An 18,423-nucleotide genomic window follows, 5' to 3' on the forward strand; every position below is an offset into this window, starting at 1 on the left:
TCACTTGTATATATATATATATATATATATATATATATATATATATATATATATATATATATATATATATATATATATATATATATATATATATATGCATGTGTGTGTGTGCGTGTGTGTGTGTGTGTAGGGGAATCCCATAGGAAAATGACAGGCAAAAGTTTAGTACCAAGCGCTTTCACGTTTATTCACTCATCGTCTGGGCGCAAACGAGACACAGTTGAAAAGAATAATGCATTCGATATTTGGCCAGTTCTCACAGAATATTGGTGTTGTTTGATTCGCTGTGAAAGTGGTTTTCCAGTTTCTCCTTAATATATTTTATCACACTTTTTACAAGGAATTTCATTGATGGAGCCTGAAACATCTTTAAGAGAATTTTTTATTACTAAACTCTTAACATTATAAGTACTGAAAACAACATTTATGATGAAAAGCTTTAAAATTCTAGGAATTTCTAAAAACTTTTCATCATACAGTAATCTGAGAATATTATGCTTACTAAATTGAAGTTTGTAATTAGTGAAATAAAACGTTTTCCTAGCTGTTTTCCATGCTACATCTACAAAAGTCCTCGGGTATTTAAGTTTCAAAGCAAAATCATAAATAGTTCTGATCTCCGCATCAGTGAACTGCGGGCTACAAAGGCGTAAACCCCTTAAGAACATTCCAGAAAAGACAGAGAATTTAACATTTTGATGATGATTGGAATAATAATGTACAAAAGAGGCAATGTTAGTTGATTTTCGAAAGACTGAAAAGGTGAAATTTCTATCATGTCTATGGACAGTTGCATCAAGAAAATTCAAATTATAAATTTTGTCTTTCTCTACAGTAAATTTTATAGAAAGGACTAAATTATATAGCTTAATCAGAAATTCCTGGAGATTTTCGTGAACTGGCCAGATACAGAAAATATCTTCCACATACCTACTGTATACCATATAACTTTTTGGGGGCAAAATTTTGTCTCAAAAAATTCCATGTAAATATTGCTAGGGACAGGAGATAGGGATTACCCATAGCCATGCCGAACTTTTGTACAAAAAATTACCCATTAAAACAAAATTTACTATCTTTGATACGTAACCTTATAAGATTAGTGAGGTTTGCTCCAACTAAAGGAATATCATATCTTTCTAATTCTTCCTCCAAAATTCAAGTAACCATCTACAGGCACTTTTGTAAATAAATAGACAATTGATTTTTACTATGGTTAGTTTTGATAGTCGTATCTTTATTTACAAAGTGCCTGTAGATGATTTACTTGAACCTATGTAATTGACTTAGAATTCTGCGTAACGAAAAAGATGATATTTGATATCTGAAATGGGAGAAATGGTTTTATCTCTCTCACTCTCTCTGTTGTTGTTAAAGATTTGGCAGTATGTGGAGGTTAAACACACGTGGAGAACCCATTTCATTCTGGTTTTACTATAGGTCTATGGTTTTAGTTTGTGACCGCGTGATCCCGGATTATCCTGGATTATCTTTCTTTTTATTACCCTTTGACAATTAACCGTCTGGTAATCTTGTTCTTTTTGTTTCCTTTGTAACCTTCTTTTCATCTGCGTCTCATGTGTGCCCAGACGATGCGTTAATAAACATGAAAGCCTGTCATTTTCCTGTGGGATTCGCTTATACACTATATATATATATATATATATATATATATATATATATATATATATATATATATATATATATATATATATATATAGTGTGCTGCCATTAAGGTACATGATATATAATAGTTTTCTGCATGAGTAAGCATGTGTGTGATTTCTTAACTTTACAATTTACAAATTATATATATATATATATATATATATATATATATATATATATATATATATATATATATATATATATATATATATTCCTAGTCATATCTATGAGTATCCTTACATTATTAGGTCCCTCAAAGTACCAAGACAACAAACATTACTGCAAGAAGCTATTATCAGTATTACAAGTTACAGAACACGACAAGAGAAACATATCTGAGATCATAAACAGAAATTTATATTAACAACTCGGAGTTAACCCAGTTGGTGACGTATAAATACCCTGATTGACTTGGAATATTAGGAATTAAATGCTCATGATCTGAGGGCATGATGGCAAGCTAGTTGACTTATGGCGATTGTGACGTAAAATTCATTACCTCACAAGTCATGCTGGCATAACCTTTGACCCGAGATCATCATGTGAGGACAATATCTTTTAGTCAATGACTGTCAGCAATTCATTGGCACAGGTAAGTAGAGGTCAGCAGTTGTTGGGGGGGCCATTCTTATCTCTTGCCCTTAAAGAGCTTGGGGGCCTTGGATTTGGGTGCGGGAGTCGGCGAAGGCGAAGGGGCAGTGTAGGAGCTGTGGCCTGCGTCGAAACTGAGGGCGCGGCGCTCGTCATCTTCAGGAGAACTTGGTGGCGTTGGCTGCCTAGTAGGTTTTGACCTGAAGGAGACACAGGTGGAGAGATTATTATTATTATTATTATTATTATTATTATTATTATTATTATTATTATTATTATTATTATTATTATTATTGTTGTTGTTGTTGTTGTTGTTGTTGTTATGATTATTATTAATGTGAAATATCTATAAATTCAGACGTGAATTATCATAGTCCAATCTGCAAAAAAACAATCGAGTTTTCTCTTTTTAATTGATACCGGGTATCAAAATACTAAGAAATCAAAATAGCACAGAAACAGTAATATTTCTATTTCGTTTTAGTCTCCTGTTTACTCATTTTTTGACAATTTGCCCGCACAGAATGCTTCACTCATTTTTCGACAATTTGCCCGCACGGAACGCTTCAGTAAGTCGTATTTTCATTTGTGGTGTCTTTCCGGTTCTCTTCATTTCAATCACTCACTCATTAGAGCAATAGGAAATGAACGTAACGCTGCATGAAGGCGAATTTCACAGCAATTAACTGCAATTTCCCTGCTGCATTTCATTTCAAGCATTTCTCTAAATATTTCGAGTTCCAGCTTATGAATTGCTATGCAGTTCACGATTAGATGGTTTGTGCTCTTTTTCACCGTTTTGTTCCCCAAAGAAAAATTTGTTCAGTTCAGACGTGATGAAAAGAGCAATCTTGACTTGGTTTAAAATGATCCTTATTATCTTTGTTGCTCTTGTTGTACCAATTTTATTATTGTGAACGCCATTACGATCCTTGGTCGGTTTGCTCGTTAGATGCCACAAGGAATTTATGTTTTTGGTTTGGATTCTTTGCGTGTGTGACGACTTGTTTGTTTGTTTGTTTGTCAGCAGGGTTACTCAAATGCTTATTTGTACGTGCTGAAGAAAATGTACAAAAAGGTAAGCTCCATCAGCACATTTCGGGAGAGAGACCGCAGAAGCAAAATACACCATTACCGTAGATTTTCGTAAGGAAGACGCATTTATTTTTGGGACGTGGATTGGTCAGCCTTAACGGAGGTTTTTTGCTTCTGAATACTCTCGCTATCTTTGTTTTTGCACTTATTATTATTTTCACGATTGTTTTTCTGCATACAAACACCCTTAGAAATTACTGTCGTTTTCTGTTATTTTTACATGTCACCCCTTCTCACCCCAACTGCCTATCGGGGCTGAACTTAAACTTATAGGGCATTGGGAGTGTCACTATTTATCTCAGCAACCTCGAAAACTATGGATTCGACACTAATATCTGTCATTTTTGGTTATTTTTACATATCACTCCTCCCCCTTTCTCACCCCCTTTCTCACCCCCTTCCTATCGGGGCTGAATTTGGACTTGAAGAGTATCGGGAGTGTCACTATTTATCTCAGCTTCCTCGAAAAGTATGGATTAGACACTAATAACTGTAATTTTCGGTTATTTTTAAATGTCACCCCTTCCCACAAGACCCCTTCTTTGGTGCCAGTGATGTGTTACCCCCTCTAGTGTTCTTTCCGAGATAGTAAGTCATATGTATACCAAGTCTGGTTGAAATTGCTCAATGCGTTTCATAGTGTATGTAGAACATATACACACACATACATACATCCATTTATATACATATATATATATTTATATATATATATATATATATATATATATATATATATATATATATATATATATATATATTATGTATATATATATATAAGTCTATATATTCACTTCATCTTTCTTGTAAGTTATTCCCAAAATAAAGTGAGTTCTTGGCTTAATATTCGTGAGTATAAAAATAGGCATCTTTGTATAAGGGACAAAGCTAATTATATATATATATATATATATATATATATATATATATATATATATATATATATATATATATATATATATATATATATATATATATATATATATATGTATACATATATATGTGTATATGTATATATATATTTATATATTTATGTGTACATATACAAATATATATATATATAATATATATATATATATATATATATATATATATATATATATATATATATATATATATATATATTTATGGTTAGCCTTTCCCTTTTGTGGAAGATTCGTGAATTGTATTGCTAGTTTAAACCGGGCCGTACACAGAAATGAATGAAATGCCTATTCAGTTACAATACATGAGGATATGAAATCTTGAAGTAGTAAAGTTAAACATAAGAAAAGAAGCAGAAAATGCGGGATGGATACGGGAGAGAAATGCTCTAGCCTCAAAATTAAATTAAATAAATTTAAAAGAGTATAATGATATTCATGAGATGGCAGGCGAAGCCAATAATTTTGAAATGGTAAAAGTCAAGGTCTATAGACCTTGGTAAAGGTATCCGGAGGTGTATGTTAGTCGTGTTTCGTACTCATCAAAAGTAACCTTACTGGACGTCGCCTTACTTAAGCTAACCTTACCTGGATTACCTGCCTTCCCTGGGGGCGCTTATTCACCCTTAGATTGTTGCCTTTAAGTAGGAAGACGTATTATATATCTATTTAAAACGCAATTATTTTTAAAGAATAATGTCAGACGGTATTGTTCAGGGGCAGTCTGTTGTTTACGTGTACGCTTCTTTATGTGCCTCAACAAAGGACAGTAATTACGACTTGTTTCACGGGTGCTTACGAGAGTCATTAGAGAGCCGTCTTTTGAGGGAAAGGCCTGAAGTGTCCCTTTTAGGGTATTCTTGAATCTTAAAGGGACTGCCTGATGCTTACACTCTTTACTTCTCTCTTTGGTAAAGAAAACACGGCGTGTAGTAAGAGTAAGGAGGAGAGGAAGTTTGTTTAGTTTCTTTCTCTGCGTTTCCAAGAAGTTTGGACCTTTTGAGTATTTTCTGTATTTCTGTAAAATTTTCTAAATCTTCATGAGTATGCACGTACACACAAACCCATTTATATATATATATATATATATATATATATATATATATATATATATATATATATATATATATATATATATATATATATATATACATATATATATATATATATATATATATATATATATATATATATATATATATATATGTGCGTGTGTATGTGTGTAATTATATATGAATATACCTACACTAGCACTAAGTGTGCCATAAGTATACTCTTAGTATGATCCATACTAAAATGGTAATATAAATCAACATTTCTACTTTATCCTCTGTGTTTCCCTTGTATCTTTTCCTACGAGACAATGAAGCAGAGAGGAAAGAAAACCTTTTAAACTAAACCTATGACCTCTTTCGTTTCTTCAGGTAAGAAGTCAGAGACGGAATTGGCAGCCTGGAAAACAATCGACTATCACGAGAATTAAGATTCAGCTTTCGTGACAATAAACAAGACTTTTTCAGTGAGGGAAATGCACTGATGGACGGCACATGGAAGAAGCACTTCTTCATTATTATTTTATTATCTAAATCATTTCTAAGAAAGAGAGCCAAGGAAGTTTCAAACACATATTCATATTTTTTTCTCTCTCTCTCAATGACATGTATCCTGAAGAAAGAAAAATTTTTGTCAAACTCTAAAAGGTTCAGATCCGCTTTCAACACTGATTACAAGGTTCATTTTACATACGCTGTTTTCAGTGCTATTTGTGTGATATAAGAGAAAAGTTCGAAAGCCTGTCGTCATGAAGAGAGGCAACTTAAGGGCGCGGCAAAAGATCCACAAAGTTTTCAGATGCTTTTACGGGATTCTGAGACTCGTCTGTCTCGTGGCATAAATCCTGCAGAAGCGGACGAAAGGAAAAGACGATTATGAGCAAAGTAAGAGGATTCAGTTCCTACGTACGATGCTCTACGTGGAACTCGCGTGTTTATTTGGTTGACCTGGAAACTGCAGACGCTTTCTTCATCGTGCGTAATTTATAGACCAGATTGAAAACTGATTACGTAGCTTCCTTTTTAAGACAAAAACCCGCTGCTTCAACAGCTGCGGGTTTTTGTTAAAGAAAAAAGTCACTCTAGATGAGGGCGAAACTCTAAGGTGTCTTATATGCTATATATATTAGCGAATTTAAACAGCTTTCCTTTCGGAGAGTATGTAAGTATACACAGTATACACGGTATATATCCTATTATACCGTATATGCACATGCTCTTACATGAATATATTTGCATAACTGTATGTGTAATCAACAGATTAAATGGCATGAAACGACATTAAAACAGCATTCTTAATAATAATAATAATAATAATAATAATAATAATAATAATAATAATAATAATAATAATAATTATTATTATTATTATTATTATTATTATTAATATTATTATTATTATTATTATTATTATCATCATCGAAATAAAAATTGTAAAAACAGATAACAGAAAAATAAAAAGATAAAAATAACTATAAAAGATATAAATTAAAAGAAGACAGAAGTCTGTTGGCAGATGAGAATAAGTCAGACTTGGAGGCTAAGGCAGTCGCGAACTCTGGAGCCAACAGGCTTGATCAATTACTTACTCCATTAGGTTCTAGGAAGAGGAACTCGAACCTTTATTGCGTTGCGCGAACAATATTCCTACTCTCCTCTTGGTCGGAGCCAGGTTTAAGATCATTTATGCAGCAAAATCAATTAACTTTCAGGTACGTTGCTTGAAGACTCAACCGTGCCTCTGTCGACCTAAACAATAAATATTCATACCTAGTGGTTACTCGATTATGCTGGGTCGCCGCCATGATACCGAATTTGATGAGAACAAGAGGGTAACATTTTCAATGCTACTCCCTCTAAAGGAAAATCTTATTTTATATACAAACACCCCATATATATATATATATATATATATATATATATATATATATATATATATATATATATATATATATATATATATATATATATACACACACACACACATATATGTATATATACATTCATATATATATATATATATATATATATATATATATATATATATATATATATATATATATATATATATATATATGAATGTATATATACATACATATATATATATATATATATATATATATATATATATATATATGAATGTATATACACACACACACACACACATATATATATATATATATATATATATATATATATATATATATATATATATATATATATATATATAAACATAAAGAACAGTGGCACAGAGCAGCGGAGGACAGAAATCTGTGGAGGAACCTGGGAAGGCCTACACCCAACAAAGGACTTTTGAAGACTGAAATGATGAATGATGATATATAGGACGAGAGAAAGAATCAAAATACGAAATAATGATTTTAATGTAGATACCGTACCCTGCGCTGATATTCCATTAAAACAGAACTGAGAAAGAATGACATATTGAGTTCTGCATATGATGCAGATGGAAAATGATGCTTAGTGAGCCAAAGGCGTTGTACCTGTGGTGTCAGGAAGACTCTTAAGACGAGTGAAACAGTATATCCTTGTTGTAAGGAAACTCATTAGAGGGATGTTGAGCAACAACTGAATTTATAAGCTGCTCTGATTCGTTTTAATGTTGCCTGTAGCCTGAACAGTTGCTTCAGTTGATCTGCTATTCATATGATTTGAAAACCACTTGGTAACTACACACGTAACTTATGGGCACGTAGAAGTGAGAGCAGTTTGTATGAGGCTATCAACTCCTGGTAGATAAACCTTGGTTCAAGCAGCGAAGCTGGGGAGCTTAAAAGGCTCTCCCACCAAAAGGGACAAAGAGCACAGGAATGCACAGGTGCTCTTATGTCACTGGGGTTGTTTACAGCAGATAAGTAAATGTGATGGTTTTTTTAATAATGAAATGTATGGCTGCTCCACATCCTTATTAGGCTGTGCCTTTTGGGATGCTGAGAGGGTACCAGGTGACACAGAAGAATAAAATTGCATACAAATAGGAATGCAACAAGAATATATACATACAGTAAGTCCAGAATGTAAATCTTGCAACTATTTTGCATTCCTACCTGATAAAATACTTTCAGAATGCTTATAAGTTACTAGGCTGCAATTAAATAAAATATTGAACAGACAGGTCAATATGGTGTAATATAATATGTATAAAGGCAACTTTTCGACATTCTAACTTGAATTTTATCCTTTTGGTATGCTGATATGGTACTAGATTACTTCTAAACATTAAGGGGTCTATCATCTATTCATTTTCTAGATGGTTGGATTTGATGATCAGACTTAGATAGGAGAAGCGCTCATCTGTGAGGTATGCCAGTTTCAATCTGTTCATTGAGACCATTGTATCTGTTCTTTGAACATTTATTTGCTCATTCAAGTATAGGGTGGGGACCCCTGTAAGGGGAGGGTCAGAGGGGGTTTTGTAGGTTATGTTCCTCAGGATGCAAACTTGTATGCATGTAGGCTCTTCAGGAAGTACTGCTTCTTCCTATCTTTGTATGTCTGTTTATACAGCTGGTATTTTCCAACAATATTTGCAGTTTTGATTGATCTTATTTTTGTTGACTGGTATTGTTTGTGGGGAAAAATTCCCCAGGGACCCAGATGGTTTCACTAAATGCCATTTCTATGAGAGATGTGTCAGTGCCTTCTACGGGCACTGTAACTTGAAGAGGACCCAGGGTATTTATGACTTCCAGTTGGGTCTGCCACACCTGGCAATGAGGGCAGCCTTTTAGGAATCAGTGTTATGCCACTGGCAGCCGAGTTGTAGACAGTAGTGCAGTGAATTTTCATCCCATTTGATTTGGTTAAGAAGTTCCATACCTCTGAGACAAGTGTCATCCCTCTGTTGGATATCATATTGTCAGGAATGCTGAACAGTTGACCCAACCATTGAGGAGTGCCTCTTAGCAGAAATTTGACGTAGCTTTCAACAGTATTACTTCTAGCTATCTTGTATATCTACCCTTTGCCGAGATATCTCTGCATTTATCAGGTGGGGGTCAGGTTTTCTTAGTACTGACATGTAATTGACTAATCTGTATCAAAATTTAGGGAAACGACTAATGCTGGATTCTGTGTGCCAGATTCTGTGGGTCATAGTCCCTGTTTGGTCTCTGTTTGCTTGCTGATACTTCATGACCCAGGAATTTGACTGAGGAATTTGGACTAAGAACATGTCTCTTATGTGATTTATTTTTTGACACAACAGATACAGAAAGGTAGGTCATGGAGAATGTTGTCCATTAGCCTTTGGAATGTGGCATCAGAGCTCCATAGGATAAATGTGGAGTAGTTAAGTCTGTCAGTGCTGAAAAGCATGATAATCACCATCTGGATATATCCTTATGGTGTACCGGTACTTGAAAGTAGCCCTTTACAAGGTTAAACTGAGTATGCAGGGCGGAGGTGACATTCTCCATGTTTAGGAGTGGGTAGTGGCTGGGTTTCATCTGCAGACTGAGGTGCCTATATCTCTGCAGAGAGACCAAGAACTATAATGTTTTTTGACCATTTGAAGTGGGGAAGCCCATGGGTTTCATACGAAGGACAATCCATTCAATTTCTTTGAAAGCCTTTTTTGGAATGGGTAGTTCCCTGATGACAAGCAGCAAAATTTGTAATTAGACAAGGGGCTGTTGTCCTTATATTGTGGAGTATGCCATGAGTTTGTTTGAACTCGGGCTTGAAGACACAGCACTCGTTACAAGGCTGATCAAAGAGACTGGTGTCTGCTTGGGTCTGGTGGTGAATAGTGCTGTCTGGGAGGAGGCAAAGTTCAGGAGGCAACTGTGGGCAACATTCACCTGCAACCCAAAGTGTCCAGAAAAGTCAGCACTGAGCAGGTGCATCTCGACATTGGAGATGAGGAAATCCCACTGAGGGGGAGGGTGAGAGTCTAGTAGCCATATGATGGTATAGAGATGACAATAGTGGCTAAAAGTCTTGGGTCAGCTCCAGGGAGCCTTAGGCACTCCTCCAGTGGTGCTGGGGGGATGAAACTTCTTGTCGGAGGCTTGGTCTGTGGTATAGGATCAAGTGGACTGGGTATCTATCAGGGTTGCAGCGGCCAGTGTTATTACCACCATGCTCATTTTTTTTCTCCAGCTGCATCCAGGGTACAGCTCCTCACCACTCTGCCATACTTGTAGGGGTATATAAAGAGGATGGGTGTCTTTGTCTGAAGAGGCACTTTTACATGGTGTTGGCTTGGGTCACTTCATCAATATCTTGGTCCTGGTCCTGGTCCTGGTTTTCCCTGGCTTCTTAGATGTTGTGGGCGGCATGTTTCATCTGCACTGGAGAGGGCAGCCCATATGATGGTTGGCTGTTGGTGAAGCCATATTTCCTTTGCCTGGTCAACCCTCTTAGGCTGCCTACTGACATCGAGATCTGGCAGCGTCAGGAGGAACCTGAGTTCCTCTGAGGAGTGGATGGCATTGCTTATATGTCCCCTGTCAGTGTGATGATCAGTTGGAAAACTAAATGGATATGAGCAGGAAGTGGCAGGGAGAAACTGGAGATCAGGAATTTGAGTAAAATGCTGCCTCTGATCCTCTCATCTTACTTGTCCGGGATTGCTTCATGGACGTAGTCCACAAATTTCATCAAACTTGTAATGTTTCAGATGTAGAATTGTATCCACCCTTTGGAATAAGACTGAGGGTTGGTCACTGAGAAGTGGGGTAGACAAAGGCTCAATATGTTTGTACTCATCAGACATTTTTATAAGGTTTCTTTAATATCATCTTATAGTGGCAGGCTTGGTCATGTTTAGTCTGTGCTCTTTAGATGATTGTCATATTTGGTCTGTTAGTAACCTTTTGTATCTGCAAGCATGGCTATAGTTAGCTGATAAATTATGCAATTTGATGCAAAATCAAGCAGTTCTACCAGTTTGGTGAAGGACAACTTTATGCTCTTGAGTGAGAGAGAAGCCAGAACAGAAACAATATATTTAGTCTGTTAGTGCTTTATTTGTTGGCAGGGCATGGTTGCATTTAGTCCATTAGTTGCCAGAGGTTAGGTGTGAGAACCTTGCTCATCTACCAGGTCACTTGACTGACCTGAGCAGCAAAATAGCCGTTCAGGAGACATCATAGCTGTTCATTAGGTGCTTATTAGATTAAAAATACATGATTCTACTACATTACTTTTCTAGCCTCATGTAGCAACAAGCATTAATGGACTCAGTATGTAGATTTAATGATAACCTCACCTGAGGACAGTGTATTTGACACCCACCTAAGTACTTATTTTATCATTTCATAAATAAACCAGTAACAAACTAAAAATAGATCCAGATGGTTTTTAAAAACTTTCATTGCTTCTGTGTAGAATATCAAATCAAAAAGAAAACAACAGTGGATAACAAAGAAAAAAGATTGTATAGAGAAGTAAGAGTACAAGAGGGTAAATGCATAAGAGAATGATGCAAAAGAAACAAGAAATGGTAAATGACATTTTACACCAAGAGAAAGCTGCATAAACTTATGCCGCAAAATTATAACAGCTGGATTTGCGCTGATAGTCAATAACAACTGTAAAACAGAAAAACTGTGATAAAATTGTATATGTGTGCATATATATATATATATATATATATATATATATATATATATATATATATATATATATATATATATATATATATATATATATATATATATATATATATATATATATATATATATATATATATATATATATATATATATATATATATATATATATATACATATATATTATAGATCACAAATATTATACCAGAAATGTAGTGCGATATCAAATTCATATACCTTGGGAATAACTTACATCGAAGGGAATTATAATGGAAAAGTGCTATTGCGCCGGCCAGGATTCGAACTAAGGCCTGGTATTTAGAAACAACATTAGACAGTGACTTTGACCACCCAGCTGAAGCACCCATCGGCTTTAATTCCCCTTACGATGGAGTGAGCTGCATCAACTTTTTAGATTTATACCTTATCTCTATTTCTCTTTCCTTTCTAAAATCTTCCCAATACCAACTTAAGATCTTTGTACTCCATTTCCTTTATTTTCTGGCTCTGTTTATCGTGTCAGACCACTCCAACTCCCTCTTTTCACTGTCTTATGCGCTGAGTAGATGAAGGTGCCCCGCTGCTTGGCTTGACAGCCTAAATTTCAGAAATAACTCCAGGTCGAGTTTGTGAAACGGCCTGGGAATGGGTGCAAGTGAGCTTCCTTGCCTCACCTCCCAGGAGGGCATCTTACGGCATCGTTACACAGAGATTGTCGTATCTCAGTTTGACTTATTCTTACTTACTGCGTCTTTTGAGATCGCTGGCGCCGCTGTCTCTCCAACTGTCTGGGCGTGAGGTGAGATCCATGATAGGACCTGAGGGACCTGATGAATGACAGGACACACCCCATCACCCCACACGTCCACCACCAACGATCCACGCCGAGATCGAACCTGGGTTGCTGGGAGAGGAAAGAGAGAGAGAGAGAGAGATGCAGAATTTCGTTCGCTATCTCAAAATTAATCCACAATCAATTAAATGTTCAGCAATTCTAAGTGAAGACGGTTTTCAAAAAAACAAGCTAAAATTCAATTTTTCATTAGGTACTTTAAATTGGAAAAAATTAATTAGCTGAAAAATTATAATGCTGCAGAACTTTGGCTACCATCTTAAATTAGCAACTATGCAGTTACACTGAAATCTGTCGTGCAAGTAACAGCAGAAGTATTCAAAACAGAAGTATCTACTGGAAAAAAGCATAGCTTGTTCATTTAGAGTAGAAGCGCACTCAAGCACTAACAGAAAAAGATAGCGTATCGACAGTTATCTAATACATGGACAGCTTATGATCGAGTCTTACTGATCACCGCTGGCAGACATTTGTATGTCGAATTCCATTGGACGGAAGTACTAATAATTATGATAATTAAATCATTAAACCTTTACAATAATGTACGAAAGAATATTATTTTGAACCCCAGGGCTATTAAATATATATACACAAATATATATGTGTATGTATGTATGTATATATATATATATATATATATATATATATATATATATTATATATATATATATATATTTACTGTTGCCTATTGTATACTTTATATATATATAGAATATATATATTATATATATATATATATATATATATATATATATATATATATATTTACTGTTGCCTATTGTATATATATATATATATATATATATATATATATATATATATATATATATATATATATATATATATATATATATATATATATATATATATATATATATATATATATATATATATACTATATATGATGTTGAAATAAGCAATGGAAAAATAGGAACCATTGTATATTTAACGATTTTATCAACTAATGCCAATCCGCAGTGCTTTTATACAACAACTATAAAGGCCGTTTTGGCGATCGTTGAAGATAAGGGCAAAGACACAAAGAACAAATCAATCAAATGAGATCTGTAGAAACAGCTATTTTCGGTGTCAGAAGTATTTTTACAATTACGAAAGCGAGTCAGTTTTCAAATTAGCTTCTAAATGACATAAAAGTGAATTCAGTTTAACCATATTTGTTTCAACACATTTTCCTCTTGGTGCAGGTTCCTACGAGTTTTAAAGCGTAGCAACAGTTTCCTGAGAGGTTTCTCTCAAGGCCTTCTCCCTCAGCAGAATTGTCTCTGCAATGCCGGACCCACTATTAGCACGGCCATTTCTACAAAGGGCAGCACCCACTCAAATCATTGTTCTACAAAGGATGGCTTCTACAGGGGACAAGATCTAGGAAAAACAACATTTCTACAAATGACAGTCGATAGGGGATTATGAAAATCAAACAGAAGTGAATGATCAAACAGGATTACTATTTCTACAAAGGATATGATCCTATAGGATGAATATTTCTACAAAGGACCATACTCCGGTAGGATGACTACTTCTACAAAAGGCCAAGTTTCCTCTAGTAAAAGGGGTTTTCACTGTACCTTCTTAGATCTAACTTCTTAGGGTCCGCTCGAGGTCCGGACCCTTGGTTTGGGGGACTAAGTATTACGGTTCTTAATGCTAAGGGGAGCTTGGGACGGGGATGCTCAAGTCTCGGCTGGGGAGAGAGAGAAAATAAGGGGGCAGGGAATAAAGGAGTTGTGCAATAAACAGGACTTTCTTATTTCTTTCTTTACGTCTCAGATAACGGTGGGGGTTCTTTAAACAAAAATTATCATATGAAGAAAGGATATTTACAGACCCGTGCATGAATTAGTCTTCCTGAAAATGAATGCTGAGTGAATTTATACAAGTACAGTTATTACTAAAAATGTGTTGCACCATATGTACCATTTGCAATGTACATGTTAACATGAGAAGTATACATATATGCACATATATATATATATATATATATATATATATATATATATATATATATATTATACACACATACATATATATATATATATATATATATATATATATATATATATATATATATATATATATATATATGTATGTGTATGAAAATATTCAAATATATATATATATATATATATATATATATATATATATATATATATATATATATATATATGTATATGTATCTGTGTATATATAATATATATATATATATAAATATATATATATATATATATATATATATATAAAATATATATTTGAAATCTAATATCGGAAAATAAGATATGTTCAGAACCCTGACATTTGATTAGCAACACTAATAAAACATTCTCAAGCTTAAAATAGAGATTACATTTTCCACAACTACAGGAATATGTAATCATTATTAGCTGACAGAGCTGAGTAAGGGCGTTATTAACAGAGAAAACTGATACATTTTATAAATTTTCTTTGTTAATAACATCTTTACTGAGCGTTACCAGCTTATAAAGCTGTAATGTCTCTTTTAGGCTTGAATGATGTTATGAAAGACAAAGAAACACGTGCTACTAAAATATGTATATACCCCAAGCACTTCTTTTCCTGTACACACACACACACACACACACACACACACACACACACACACACACATATATATATATATATATATATATATATATATATATATATATATATATATATTTAAATATAATTCTTATCAGGAATATATGTATATATATATGTTTAGAATATATATACATTTGATTATGCAACGTATATATATAAAACATTATATATATATATATATATAAATATATATTACATTTTATATATATATAGGAATATATAATTATATATATAGCTTGACAGAACATAATTATATATTTAGGGCGTTATTAAGAGAGAAAACTTTGAATTAACATTTTATCAAAAGTTAATTTTGTTAGATAACATAATGTCACAGAAAATTATAATAAAGATATCAAAAGCTCATAACACCCACAATTGCCAGCACGTCTTATTGGTCAGGATAACTTAGCCATGAAATCATTAACGATTAATCCCATCTATAAATAGGTTTTTACATTACACTTAATGTTAATTAATTAAAACTGGTCTTCCAGTAAAGATGAAGTGGTATTATTAAACTTTACACCCAGTCTGCAACCCAACTATGAAACCCATATAGATAGGTAGTATATAATGAGAGGAGTTCAAGACATATACATCTTATGTCATAACTTAAGATCGTGGGCTTAAGGTGGATTAAATATACATCGTATAAAGTACTACATGTTTATTGTCCCTTCCCTATGGTACAGGTTTACATCTTAATATACTACATATACAGTTATTGCCGTGATCTAGCTGCCCTTCTTGTATATCTTTTCGTCCTTCCTTCTTCTTGAGAAGTTCAAACCCTTTGAAAATAATTGTCTCTCTTTATCAAGGTTATAACACTTTCCATTGCTAATTAATAGTATAATATGACTGATAAATTTGCAAAGTTACCGATATCAAAGAGCTATGTAACTCGTTTTCTGTTACTAACTGCCTTCGCTCATTTTTGGTCAGGATAATTTAACCATGAAATCATTAACAATTCCAAGAATTTATAAATGTTTTTTAGATATCACTTATATGTATTCATTAATTAATTATTATCTTTTAAAGATGAATAAGTATGTTTATGTTACCTTTAGTATTCTATTCAACCCAACCATTTGAAACGTTCTTATAAATAGGTAAGATCAATGGCTGAATTATGCAACGTGGCAACATTCCATTTTAGCTAATTACTTTTAGTTTCCCGCCAATTGCGATGATAAATGTTAAAAGTGGTCATATGACGATGACGGCATCGTAATCTCATCCTCTGTTCTCACGTTTGTATACGTCTTTTCATTAAATCTGTAACCCCTTTTTCATTCATCATTTCAGTGTGAAGACATTACATGTCGCAGTGAGACATCACATTACAGTTTCAAAATGTGGAAATGTTAAAAAAATGATCGTTAGAAAAGTAGCGTCACCCACATCGTTTGATTACTTTGAGGTAGTGACAATCGGAAAACGATAGTTTTGCCGAAGATAATAGCATCAGAAAACAACAAAACAAGAAAACTTCAGGAAAAAATGTTTTTTTTTATGCTGCCTGGAGGCTTCCGAACAATGACCTAGTCGAAGACTAAGCATTTGCGAAAACAATAATGGTATGAAACATGCAAAAGCCATCAAAACAAGCAAGAAAGATATCGTGCATAGCCTGAGAGGCAGTCCGGGTGTAAAGTATAATTTTACCGATGAAATTTGTTTTCAGTGATTATATACGTTTAAATGATCATTTCATTGCCCGTACACAAGATTCCTTTGTGTACTACAAAAAGCACTCAACTTACCTGGGTTTCCCTTCGAGGACGATGTTAGATGAGATCAAGGTCATAGAAAATGTAAAGATGGGAAACCTTCACAGCTCACGATAGCGAAATGTAAAAATAACCTGTGATCGATTTATTTGGTCAAAAGTCTTTTCTTCAAATATTCATGATATGAAATCTTGCATATCCCGGAATTAATCACCATCCATTTACCAGCTTGTAAGATATGTCCATCAGAATATATATATGTTTTGTCTCAAAATCTTTTACTTAAATGCTGCAAAATCTCTTTGATGTGAACAAATGAATTTTGCGACAGTCCTTCAGTTAACATAACGTATTGATTTCGAAAACTTGAAAAAGATGTGGCAAAGAAATGTCAGTAGAATGTTGCCTACTCTATTTTCGTTGGACGCTGATTTCCTGTTCATCTAATTAGGTGCCGAGTTTGTTACAGGATTACTATGGCAACTTGATCTTGAAAAAAAAAACGTTCTGTTCTCACTTTAATTCACACTTGGCACTCGGAGAAGGCGAACACTCTTTAGGCAAAATATCTTTAAATCTTGATGAGGAGACTGCGTGATTTCTTGCAGTCCGGCCTGAAAAGAAAAAGAAAATGGGAATCAAGCAGCGATTAGGTGGAAGTCTGATAAACTTAAAATTATTATAGGAAATTTTAATTTGAATTTTAAATTGAGGTTAAAGGTTAAGCGCTGGGACCTATGAGGTCATTCGGCGTTGAAAGTCATGTTGAAACGATTGGTAGGAGAGGATGGAATGACAGGAAAAAGAGAGTATGAAAGGAAGTATAATAAAAGAAATGAAAGGCGTTGCAGTTAGGAGCCGAAGGGATGCTGAAAAGAGCCGTGAGTAACGCTTACAGTGAAACGCGTGAGGTAGGTACGTAGTGTTTAGGCATGAGCCCCTCAGTTTGAGACATCGTCTCCTCTATATTCAAAATAAAAAGGAAACTCGTGACTCGTGTCTCTCTTCCTTTATTCATCTCCCAATACAAAAATTCAAACAGCTCCGGGAGATCGCAGATTCGCAGGACCGACAGTTCTTTTTTTAACGATCTCAGTTCATTCAAAAATTCACAGTAATGGTACAGACACGACACACAGTTGAAATCACAGTTTCAACAGCAAAAAATGGCAATAAACTACAAGAATACAAGGTATAAACACGACAAGGCACAAGGGTGGGCGAAAAGGCACGGTGGCTGGGGGGATTAAGATGCATCGTCGAAAGTCAAGGGGAAGCTCGACATTTGTTTTAAAACAAATACAATTT

At 34.1% G+C, this 18,423-nt stretch overlaps 1 long non-coding RNA gene across 2 annotated transcripts; it reads right to left on the reverse strand.

The window, feature by feature from the left end:
* Positions 1 to 1,885: 1,885 nt before the first annotated feature.
* Positions 1,886 to 17,725, reverse strand: LOC136833923 (uncharacterized). Of its 2 annotated transcripts, XR_010851628.1 has the most exons (4): positions 17,149 to 17,725; positions 14,344 to 14,459; positions 12,651 to 12,808; positions 1,886 to 2,459 (listed from the first exon to the last, which is right to left on the reverse strand). It is a non-coding gene; the product is annotated as an uncharacterized lncRNA (long non-coding RNA). The 2 variants fall into 2 exon arrangements; XR_010851629.1 differs by lacking the exon at positions 14,344 to 14,459.
* Positions 17,726 to 18,423: the final 698 nt, after the last annotated feature.

The sequence above is a fragment of the Macrobrachium rosenbergii genome, chromosome 52, assembly GCF_040412425.1.
Source record: "Macrobrachium rosenbergii isolate ZJJX-2024 chromosome 52, ASM4041242v1, whole genome shotgun sequence".
In the NCBI taxonomy this organism is placed as follows: Eukaryota; Metazoa; Arthropoda; class Malacostraca; order Decapoda; family Palaemonidae; genus Macrobrachium; species Macrobrachium rosenbergii.